At 35.9% G+C, this 11,369-nt stretch overlaps 1 long non-coding RNA gene across 1 annotated transcript in view; it reads left to right on the top strand.

Annotated features, from left to right (window-relative positions):
- Positions 1 to 11,369, top strand: part of LOC118162968 — a 25,409-nt gene that overhangs the window by 3,984 nt on the left and 10,056 nt on the right. The window lies entirely within an intron of this gene.

Genomic DNA, 11,369 nt, shown 5'->3' with positions numbered 1-11,369 from the left:
CTTCCTTCCTTCCTTCCTTCCTTCCTTCCTTCCTTCCTTCCTTCCTTTTTCTGTCCTATTAAACTATCCATATCTCAACACATAAGTTCTTGCATTTTTCAGTTTTCCCTGCTGTGGGGGTGGGGAGGTGGGGGGTGGAAATGAGAGAATGACTGTGAAGTGTTTAGCTGCCTTCCAGGTTAAACAAGGGCATACTCTGTTAATGCTTTGATTTTTTTTTATTATTATTTTATTATATATATATATTTTTTGTTGTTGTTGTTCTTGGCAGTTTGGTACAGTTTTAGCCCTTTTCCAGCTCTTTCAGGGTACCTTTTCTCTATGGGTTCCAACATTGGGTTCAGGTTTAATTTCTAAAGTTTTCTGCATACCACTACTCATGTTTCTTCCAGAACTCAGAGGCAATAGAGTACTGTTTGTCTACTCTTGATCTAAAACTACACCTGAAGTATATGTAATGTAAGATTGGGAATAAATAAACAAATAAATAAATAAACAAACATGAAGAGGTTTTGTTCAGCTAAGATATCCAGACAGTTTTCCCTTCTTTATTTAGACTGCCACCACTTATGCCTTCTGACAGTTTGATAGTATGGCAAGTACCATGTCTGTGCAAACCGTTAGATGACCTTTTCACAATCCATGAAATGATAGTGACGCTTAGGAATGAGGACTCTTTTCTCCTCCCCCCTGCATCAGATATGTACTTCTTAGTACCAAAACCATACTTTCAACACTTCAGTAAGTGACTTGGTTGCTGAGCTCCCACAGCTCCTATTGAAATTGGGATTAGTTACCTGTTACACTGTCTTATTCATTTATCTGATACATTTACATCACAAAGCTACAATTCTATGATCATTAATAGCATTTACAACTATGCAAACTCAGAAAATTGCAATAAAAATTGTATGCTTCATGGCATAAATTGATAATCTGTGGGAGTCCAGAAAGTTTTCTTCTCTGATTACAACGTTAAACAGCGGACAGGTGTTTTATGGTGCCTTATGTTTTTATTCAAAGAATCAAGTACAGACAGCTGCTTTTGGAAGCAAAAAGCCGTAGTAGGTTGAATAATGGCATTAATCCAACATTTCCTCTTTTGTATTCTCAAAAAATCTCACCTGTTATGTCTTTTATTTTGACAAATATACTGATATTATGAAGAACACACGGGTCATTTTTCTTTATTAGTTCCTCTGATAGTGAAGTACTCCTTCATGTTTACACAAGTCTTTTGGAAATAATTTTCTGTTTTTATAAATAGAAGTCCTGTGATTAATGCTGGTAACAAATCTTAAAATGGAAAGTGAAAAATTGCTAGGAAGTAACTAAAATAGAAGTGTTAACGAGCTGCACATGTGTAGTGGGTTTACATGGCAAGGTTTTGGTAGCAGGTGGGCATAGGGGTGGCTTCTGTGGGAAGGATCTAGAAGCTGCCCCACGTTACGTAAGGGCCCCACTCCTTACCAGAGCTGAGCCAGTAAGTGATATTGTTTTGCACCTCTGTGAGAGCATATTTAAGACAGGGAAAGAACACTGTGCCACACAGCAGCTGGGAGAGTGAAAGGAGTGAGGAACAGCCTTGCAGGCACCAAGGTAAGTGAAGAAGGAGGGGGAGAGGTGCTCCAGGCGCCAGAGCAGAAGTCCCCTGCGGCCTGTGGTGAGGACCATGGTGAAGCAGGCTGTCCCCCTGCAGCCCATGGAGTACCACGGTGGAGCAGGATTCCATGCTCCAGCCCGTGGAGGAGACCATGGTGGAGCAGGTGGACCTGCACTGTCGGAGACTGGCCTGTGGAAGACCCCTGCTGGAGCAGATTCTGGGCTGGACCTGTAGGTCATGGAGAGGAGACCATGAAGGAGCAGGTGACCTGGCAGGAGCTGCTGCCCATGGGGGATCCAGGTTGGAGCAGTTTGCTCCCGAGGGATGGACCCCGTGGTACGGACCCATAGCTGGAGCAGTTCTTGAAGAGCTGCTGCCTGTGGGAAGCCCAAACCGGATCAGTTCAGCAAGGACTGCATCCTGTGGGAGGCACCCCACAGCACAGGGGACAAGAGTGACTGAGAAGGAGCGGCAGAGAAGAAGCGCTATAGACTGACCATAACCCCCATTCCCCCGTGCTGCTCAGGGGGAGGAGGTGGAAGAGGGTGGATAGGGGGGGGAGGTTTTTTCATTTCTCACTTCTCTAGCTTGTTAGTAATAGGCAATAAATCTTACTATCTCCCTATGATGTCTCTGTTTTGCCCGTCACGATAATTCCTGCATGATCTCCCTGTCCTTATCTCAACCCTTTGAGCCCTTTCACCGTATTTTCTCCCCATTCCTCTTTGAGGATGGGGAGTGAGAGAGCAGTTGTGGTGGAGCTCGGCCGCCCACCCAAGTAAAACCACCACATGATTTCAAACTGACCCCCCAAAATGTGCTCCAAAGCCGTGTGTTCCCCTATTCAATCTCCCTTAGTACAAAGAAACAAGAAAGAAAATCCAATAAATCCAATAAAACAGTCCAATAAAGATAATATAAAATAAACTTCAGAAATCATGATAAAATGAAAGAGCAATACAATAAATCCCCCCTAGATCAGGTTCTTCAGTACTCTTGATAATCTGTTTCCAGTGAGGAATGGTTAATTATTCATTATTATTATTATTATTATTACATTAAAATATAATAAAAATAAATCAGACTAAATTATGGATACTGAAAAAAATGCAAATTTTTATTGAGAAATCGATTGATTTATATTCTTTCTAACTTCATTATTCTGCAATATTACTGAATAGTTTTACCAGTCTTTGAAATCAAGAACTAAGTTCAAATACATAGATTTAACTCTTAAAACTAACATTATTGAATCACATACCTAGCCAGAATTTTTTGAATCACTAATTACAGTCTCCTGGTATCCTTATATTTAAACCTCCCTGCCTCACCCCAGGATAAATACCAAATTGTCTCCATTAATTACAGAGGGATCACAGGGAGATTTAAATCACTAGGCTACAGTTAGCCTTTGGGAATATTCCTTTAGTTTTTTAATTTTTATGTTGCAACTAGGTGAAGTGAATTCTGATTCTGTATATGAAACAAGGGAACGATCATTATAAAAAAAATAAATAAATGCAACACCTCACTATTGCAAGTTAATCCAAACAGTTGTAGGACCTTGACAGGGTACTGTTACCTTGGTTTCTCAGCAGCTGGCATGAATAGGAGAGTCCAGCACCACATAATTTATCTCTCTTCCATCTAGAAAATTGTCGTCATATTGCAGTTTGTTTTTCAGTTCGAAAAAGGGGAGCATATACAGTCAACCTGTATCAGGTCTCTTGGCAAATGTTACCTAGTACTATCCTCATTCTCTGTCATGAAATTTTTATAATTTCAATTTTATGTAATGCTTGAAAGAAAAGATATAATTATAGTTTGCTTAATTTTACTGAACTATTGAAGCATACAGATCCCAGATTTCTATGATACGTTAGCTATGTCATTCTTATCATGGTTATCTGTAACAGTCCTTGTAACTTCTTTCTTTCACATCATGTTTCTTCCATTGAAAAATCTAAGTTTGTAAAAAGTAATAGCGCTTGGAAAATTGGAACAGTTCTGGTCAAAAACCCACACAACCTCTCCATAACTGTATTTTATGTTCGTCTTTCATGAACACAGGATAGGGGTTTCCTTCTCTCTGAAGTACTATCCATCTGCATTTTTTGCTAAATTAATTAGGCAAATAAAACCATCTGAGCATCCACTGTTCCAGTGGACCCACAAATTGAAATAGATTCCTTCTTATTATTTAAATATTAAGAATAAAGATATAGATAATTCAAAAGATTGTACATTCAAATATCCATACCAGAAATAGTCAAATCAAAAAATAGCTATAATGTCATGTATACTTACTGGCAGGGTCGTATGAGAAGCTGGAAAGTGTATAATTAATAATAGTAACCCACAGAACTTGAGTATCAAACATTACATATTTATAAAACCTGTCTGCAATAATTCTATGGAGATTTTTAAAAGTTTGATTTTCAGACAGACTTGAGAAATTCACTCTAGAATCACTAGTACTAAACAAATTTTAAAAGGATGTATTTCTCAAGTAATTTAAGTAAATTACTGAATTCTACCTAAGATGAATACATTTATTTTTGACAAGATCTCATGCATATTTGTAGGGTGTGTTCTCCATGATGGTTGTGTGTATGTATGTACAAAACAATAACTCTCAGAATAAAGTAAAGGTGTAGATTTTCACTGGATCTAAATATCTTCACTTGGTTTTAGCTTACTGTCCTTGAAGTTGGAGCAGAATCCTAATTTAGTAGTTGCAACTAAACTATGAACATAAATCTGAACAGGCCTTACATAGGGGACCAATCATCTTTGTGTTTTAGGCGTATCAGTGCTTTAAGATACAACAGAGATAATGCTCAGAATATAGCATAGAAAAATACAATATCTCTGAGAGTAGCTCATTCCTTAAAGAAATATTTTGTTGGAAAAAATAAAAAATAAAAAAATAAAAAAATAAAAAAAAAACACTTCAGAAGAAAATGCAGAAGGCTAAATGTAAGACAAGCATTCTCTTTTAGATGATGTTTAATTACTCCCACTCCAGACCTGAAGATTTCACTGTTCCCTTTAGGATGTGATCTGCTAATGCAAGAAGGTTACTGATGCAATTCTTTAAAGCATGACTAAAGAAATGTGTTTTCAATTCAGACAACCTGAGACGGAAATTATACACATCTGAGACCTCTAGAGGTTTCAAGATGAGTTTACTTGGTTTGGAGACATTTTTGCGTGCTTTATGTTTTCATGAATTATTGTGTTTCTTTCTTTTTATTTTTAATTCAAACACCAGCATACATCAGCACAAGCCTACTCTTATTTATGTATCAAATTCATTAAGATGCTTACAGATTTGTTATTGCATTCACATATTTTTTACAACATTTATTGGTATATAGATATCTAATCTGTGTTTCAGTCCCAAGGCACACTGATAGCATCTTAGGTCTGGAGGGGAGGGGAGGGGAGGGCAGAGGAGAGGAGGAGAAGGGGGAGGTGGGGGAAGGGAAATACAGAAACATTCCTGTGCCAAAGGCAATGAGAGCTAGAAAACAGTAATTGTTATAGAAATTAAGATACGTTTAAATGAAGATACAGAAGATACAAGTAAAGGGTTTGGATACAACTACTCAAAGAACTGAAATTTGACTGAAAGGTAATCAAATCTTTGCAATAACAAAACATTTTAGCAGGAAGTTTCTAAGGAACAGACATTAAGTCTGATATTCAGAGTAAGAAAAAGAGGGAAAAGAAAGTTTAAGGACATGTAGAAAAAAAATTAATGAGCTTGGAAAAGTACAAATGAAAATGCATGCATAAAAACTATTCAGAATAAAGATAACCCTATCCATCTGAAGTTAAAAAATGCAAATGTTACTTCCAAAATAACATGGCTGCACTGCAGCATACAGCAAATCTTCTAAAGAAACATATTTTAAATTCAACAGTTGTTCATATGTGTATTGCAATCTATTGCTAGTTGGAATGACCCATGCGAAGGTTGCCTGGGAGCTGATCCACTGAGTTACCATGTATTAGTACACTATGAACAGTATGATGAAATACAATTTTCTGTATTTATCATACTAGACTAGGGAAGATGGAGGGACCCATCTGTCAGTGTATTATTAATCATATTTTCTTCTTGCATTTATGCTGATGTATCTTATAAAAAATTACAATTTTGTGACTGTTCTCCTTTCTATTTTGTAAGAGTCATATGGTCATTTAAATGGTCATATGGTCATATGGTCATAAAGCATACATTTAATAGGAAAGAGTCTAGATTGTTATTCAGTCATTCTAATGTGTCCTGACCATCCTCTCCCAGCTTCTTGTGCACCCCCAGTATGCTTGCTGGCAGGGTGATATGAGAAGCTGGAAAGTCTGTGACGTAGTGTAAGCACTGCTCTGCAACAATTAAAACATCATTATCATGTTATCAACGTTATTGTCATCCTAAATCCAAGACACAGCACTGTGCCAGCTACTAAGAAGAAAATTAACTCCATCCCAGCAGAAACCAGGACAAAATGTAATAAAGATGATTGCATTTAAATGTAGTATTTGATTATTTCTGTATTTCTGTGATGTCTTAAAGGAAGCCACCAAAAATCCACATTAGACTGTTTTTTAACTATTATTTTCCCCCATGCCTGTGCTAAATACTGATTCATTTTTGTGTCTTTATTCAAATATTTGTATATCTTCTGCAGAAAACTCTGCTTTTATTTAACTACAAAAACTACAGACCTTTTACTAAGGAAATTTAAAGCACAGCTGGTATGCAGTTCAACAAGGTCAAGCGCAAGGTGCTTCACATGGGCAAGGGCAGCCTTGTGGAGAAGGACTTGGGGTACTAGTGGATGAAAATCTCAAACTTGAAGGAGGCAACTCTCTCTCTTCCTCTCTTATGAGGCCACACCAAGAGTACTGTTTCAGTTCTTGGGCCTCTAGCAAAAGACATAGACCTGTTAGAGCAGCTCTAAGAAAGGCCACAAGGATGAACAGAGGTCAGGAGCACTTCTGTGAAGAAAGTCTGAAAGAGTTGAGTTTGTCTAGACTGGAGAAGAAAAGACTCCAGGGAGACCTTATAAGAGCCTTCCTTTACCTAAAGGGGGGTCTACAAGAAACATGACTTTACCAAGGAGTGTAATGATAGTGTAGTGATAGGACAAGGGGTAATGGCTTTAAACTAAAAGAGGATAAGTTTAGATTAAATATAAGGAATAAGTTCTTCACTATGAGGTTGGTGATGCACTGGAACATGTTGCCCAGAGAAGTTGTGGATGTTCCGTCCTTGGATGTTCCGTTCACAGTCAGGTTGGATGGGACTTTTGGGACTCTGTTCTAGAGTCTGAGGTTGGAATTATGTGATCTTTAAGGTTCCTTCCAACCCAAGTCATTCTATGATTCTGTACACATATTTTTGTCCTCTTAAAATTAGCTCTGTATAATTTTAAATGCTTCATTTGTTATTAAAAAAATGTGACTGTTTTTTTTTTTTTTTTTTTTAAGTTTATGAAATTTAAATTCATTAGGTAAATTCAGTTTAAGTAAATTTGTCAATGAAGACTTCAGTTTGAAATTAAGACATGGCATATCACACTTCAAAATGGTGAAAAGGAATTTTAAAGTAAAATATTCTACACTCTAGCACCACCTTTCTGTGAGTGGGTATCTATAACAGACATTGAAATAACCCGAAGTCAATAAAAGAACTCTCATTTTCTTTAGTGACTTTGGATCAAGCTCAAAAATATTTGTTCCTATCATTTCATTTTTTCTCCTATTTTATATATCCATTTTAACTTCAGAATAGCATTGATTTCACTTAATAATAGCCTTAAAATGCATTTAGGATACTTCTGTAGTCAATTAAAAATTTTGTCTGGATCAATAACAGGTGTTTGTCTTTCACCCTAACTATTGATGAAGCCTAGATGGTATACACTGTATGATCTGTGATAGGTAATGTTGAATTAAGTGAATCCCAATCTACCTGTGCATTTTAAGGTCTTTTGTGTGAAAAATTAGAAATTACGTATTTGGATCCTCTAAACATGCACCCCACATTTGATATCTCCTTAGAAAATTTTACATTGATGATAGATAGCACTAACCTACTGAGTGGGCAATTTAGTGTACATGCTAAAAATGTACCCTATTATTTCCAAGGATGGTCTTTTGATTAACATGCTAGACAGACTCAAGCTATCCTTACATTCACAGTCAGCCCCGGTGAACAGTAAGTCTTTTATTGGTCTTCTGTTTTTAAAGCAGAGTGTTTTAAATGAATTTCCTGTACCTCTTTCCATTTCTTTTTTAACACAAAGCTCTTTACACATCCAAATCCTTTTGCTTTCCACAATTTTATTAGTGCCTATTAAATTAGAGCTAATCACACTTGCACTTATGTTATCAGGAATGGTTGTGTTGACATATTCTATGCTCTTTGTTGACATATTCTGTGCATAATTTCAAAATTATGTTAAAATATCTACATATATTCATTAAAATTAAGATAAAGTCTTCATTTATGCAATATATATTCTGTTACTAAAGTACATAGCTAATGTAACTCAATTCTGTAGCAATGTCTTCTCTCTCTCTCTCTTCTCTTTTTTTTTTTCCCAGAACCATTAACTTTTTGTTGTTGTTCTTTTTCTGGAATCACAGCAGCAAATTACAAGTGATGTCTGAAATGAAAAAAATCCCAGTCCAATGTGTAGACAGAATACCAATAATGTTAGGTATTCTTAGAAAAGACACCCACCCCACCCCCCACCCCACCCCTAACAAAATTCAATAATTTGAAACACTTAAGGGTACATCCAAAGCTGACTGTTATAATAAAAAAATATCTTACTGACATTTTAATCTAATGATTCTAGTGGGTTTCTTTGGATCTTCAAAGTTCCTTGCAACAATATAGCTCTAACACTGATATTTCCTCAGACCATATATTTCAAATCCCCTGCATATACTTGAAATATATAAACAATACCATTTCATAGAAAATAACAGAATCATACAAAATTCCAGGTTAGAAGGGAACTCTGGATATCACATGTGAATATTTCTGTTGAAACCAGTCATTAAATTGGGTTATCTGTGGCTCTGTCAAAACAGTTTTGAATATTTCCAGTGAAGGAGATTCAACCACTCCTCTGGGCAAATTATTGCAAGGTTTCATTATTTTCATAGGACATATTTCTTATATCTAGATGAAAACTACCCTGAATAAATGTATATGTTTTCCCTCGTGGCCTGCTATCATGCATTCTTATGAAGGAATTATCTCTATCTTCTCTGTAATGACTTTTTTATGCACTAGAAGACTACGATTAGAAAAACACACAGTCTTCTCCTCTCCATGTTGGATGAACCTGATTTCTTCAATCTTTTTTCATTTATCACATTCTCCAGTCTTGTAGTTATCAGAGTCGTGGCTCTCCACTGGACCCTTTCAATGTTTTCATTTTTTCCCTCACTTGAACTCTGGAAACCGACACTGTTCCAGGTGTGGTTTAATGATTAACAAATAGAGTAGAATAATCATACTACTTTATCCACTCTATCCACAGATGAATCCCAGGACATGATTTGTCTTCTTTGCTGCACTGGGACACTGCTAACTGATGTTCATTTCCCTGCCCACCACAATCCCCAGAGGTATTTCAGAAGAGCTATATCTCAGCCTGTATTGCCACTGGGGATTGTTCCATTCAGTGTAGTAATTTTACTTATCTTTGCTAATTTGATGGCAGAGGATGTACAGTAGTCCTGTAAAAAAAAAAAAAAAAAAAAAAAAAAAGACCACATCAAATCAAATGTTTGTCCTTCCTTCTTTGCTTTGCACCTGTCAATAATGTAGATGCATCCAGTAAAGACTGTGGTTGGATTCACTGTGATTTGAGTGAGCTACAAACATATAGAGTAATCCTGAATAATAATCTGGAAATCTTAATTCTTCCCAGACTGTCTTGGATTCACCCTCACAAAATACCTATTTTTTGCACAGGTAGATGGAAGCATTTGACAATGTTCTATTGTAGCCCAGTAAACATGGCATTATGTATTATACACACACAGTATGTATTAACTCTTCAGGGCCACAGGAGTCAAAATCACCTGTGCTGATCCTAAAATGCCTAGATTTCTATCTTGTTGCACCCTAACAACTCTCTAAAAATCAGGTGAATACTACCTTACTGAATCTAGCTATAGTTGAGTTTTATGAAATTACTACACCTCTTTTTATGATAATTTTGAAAAAATACTGTAGTAAATGGAGATTAATAGCAAGGCTTTTGTCTGTTTGTTTGTTTGTTTTAATTATCCTATAATAAAATATACCATGTAAAGAAGTACAAGTGTAGGATGATGTCATAGGCCTTGAAAGTGTAGGTATAAGAGGTTACATGAGGCTCCAAACTATAACCATCTAAAAGTGATCCTGGGCATTAATGGAATATAGTCTTCTGAGCTGCATAAAAGTAGTTTTATGAATAAAAAACTTATCAAATAAAAAATGCCCAATAGATGTAAAGCATATATATATATACATATCATTAAGATACAAAGAGAAATTGCATATGAATGATGAAAGACAAAACAATGATCCTTTGTAAAAAGAAACAACAAAACAAACAAAAACAACAACAGTAAAGTTGCACCAGGTAATTCTCAGAAGCAGCAGGAAAAAGCTCCCATTAAAAATGTTTTAACCTTTTTGGCCAAAAAAAATCAGTCAACTCACCTCAAACTCACTCATCCATTTTTCTTGTGGAAGACAAGCCCTGCTGACCTTAGGATTCCAGAGGCACTTCTAAGGCAAACATAAAAACATATAAAAGGTATAGAATACTAGGAAGTGTGTGTATAATGATTTTAACCATATTAGCACTGAAATATTTCTTTTTTTTTTTTTTTTTGCTGTAAAAATTTAGACTGTAAATGTTAGTATCATTGTTAGACTATAAACGCTAATATTGTAACTGAATTAATAGTAACTCTGATTTGTTTATTAAAACTTTAATTAGACTAACTTTAAATTTGAGTTTTGCACATAAGATGTGTTTCTTACTACACATTAATTGAATGAAGTGTGAATATATCTACTCTTAAACTATATTTTTTCCTATTTTTCATGTTATTTTATTAAAAACAAACTATGATATCTGTGGTATATTTTTTCATCTTTTTCAATTAAAACATAAAGCATATTTTAGAAAATAACTTGAATTGTTTTAGTGTAGTAGAGAGAATGTAGTTCTTTGGGCTAGATCTATAAGGAGAGATTTATTAGACAAATAGTTCCTCTATGGTTTACCTGAATACACTGATATCCTTGCATTCACATAATTCCTACCTAGCTGTAACATAAACCTGTAGGAGCCCAAGGCCCTATTGTCATAAAAATAGTCATGTTGAAATACTCTAGGCTTCGATAATTCTATTCCTGGGCAGTTACACACATATAGAAGTATCTAGGATTATAAATGCATGGATATATAATCTTTAGGAAGAACAGCCCAAGAGGTCAAGGAGGGGGAGTTGTTCTTGATGTGAGGGAGCAACAGAAATTGATGCTGGGATGGATAATGAGCAAGCTGAGTGTTCATGGGTCAAAATTAGCAAGCAGATCAACCTGAGTGTCATGGTGGTGGGTGTCTGCTACAGACTGTTTGTCCAGACAAAAGCAGATGACAACTGGAAGAAGGTTTAAAGAAGGTTTATGTTCACAGATACTGAACCTCATGCAAGAAATTGTTCCCCCTCC

This window comes from Oxyura jamaicensis, chromosome 2 (genome assembly GCF_011077185.1).
Source record: "Oxyura jamaicensis isolate SHBP4307 breed ruddy duck chromosome 2, BPBGC_Ojam_1.0, whole genome shotgun sequence".
NCBI classification, from domain to species: domain Eukaryota; kingdom Metazoa; phylum Chordata; class Aves; order Anseriformes; family Anatidae; genus Oxyura; species Oxyura jamaicensis.
The sequence above is the reverse complement of the archived record's forward strand: the minus strand, read 5'-3'. Positions and strand labels throughout refer to the sequence as shown.